This window comes from Penaeus monodon, chromosome 15 (genome assembly GCF_015228065.2).
Source record: "Penaeus monodon isolate SGIC_2016 chromosome 15, NSTDA_Pmon_1, whole genome shotgun sequence".
In the NCBI taxonomy this organism is placed as follows: domain Eukaryota; kingdom Metazoa; phylum Arthropoda; class Malacostraca; order Decapoda; family Penaeidae; genus Penaeus; species Penaeus monodon.
The window spans coordinates 7,451,961-7,452,352 of NC_051400.1; the positions used below are offsets into that span (position 1 = coordinate 7,451,961).

The 392-nt window shown below is 36.2% G+C and overlaps 1 protein-coding gene across 1 annotated transcript in view; it reads left to right on the forward strand.

Annotated features, from left to right (window-relative positions):
* LOC119581721 (neurogenic locus notch homolog protein 1-like) overlaps positions 1 to 392 on the forward strand; it is a gene marked incomplete in the record, with an annotated part of 24,689 nt that overhangs the window by 17,093 nt on the left and 7,204 nt on the right.

Genomic DNA, 392 nt, shown 5'->3' on the forward strand with positions numbered 1-392 from the left:
CACTACGAAATATATAATCCCTTTCGTCCAAAATCCATTCTTTTTTTATAGAATACGAAGAAAGGGTGATAATTAAACGTGGGTGTTCTCTCTGCATCGTCACAAAGACGAGAAAACGGCTGAGGCTCGAGGGTCCTTTCAGCAATTAAAATAGTTCACCCTCGAAAACGTTTTCTGCATGTCTAATTAACTCTCCTCCCATGCTTTAATTCCTTGACAGCAGGAGAGAAACGTTTTTAGAACAGAGGTGCAATGTTACGACGCGCTGTACTTTGTAATTAGAATGAGGATAATGAATGGGGGTAGAAATCGTGATTTATGATTATTCTTAAATGTGAGGGAATTCAGTTAGAAATATTAATGAAGTAATAAACTATTAATTGATAACTGTA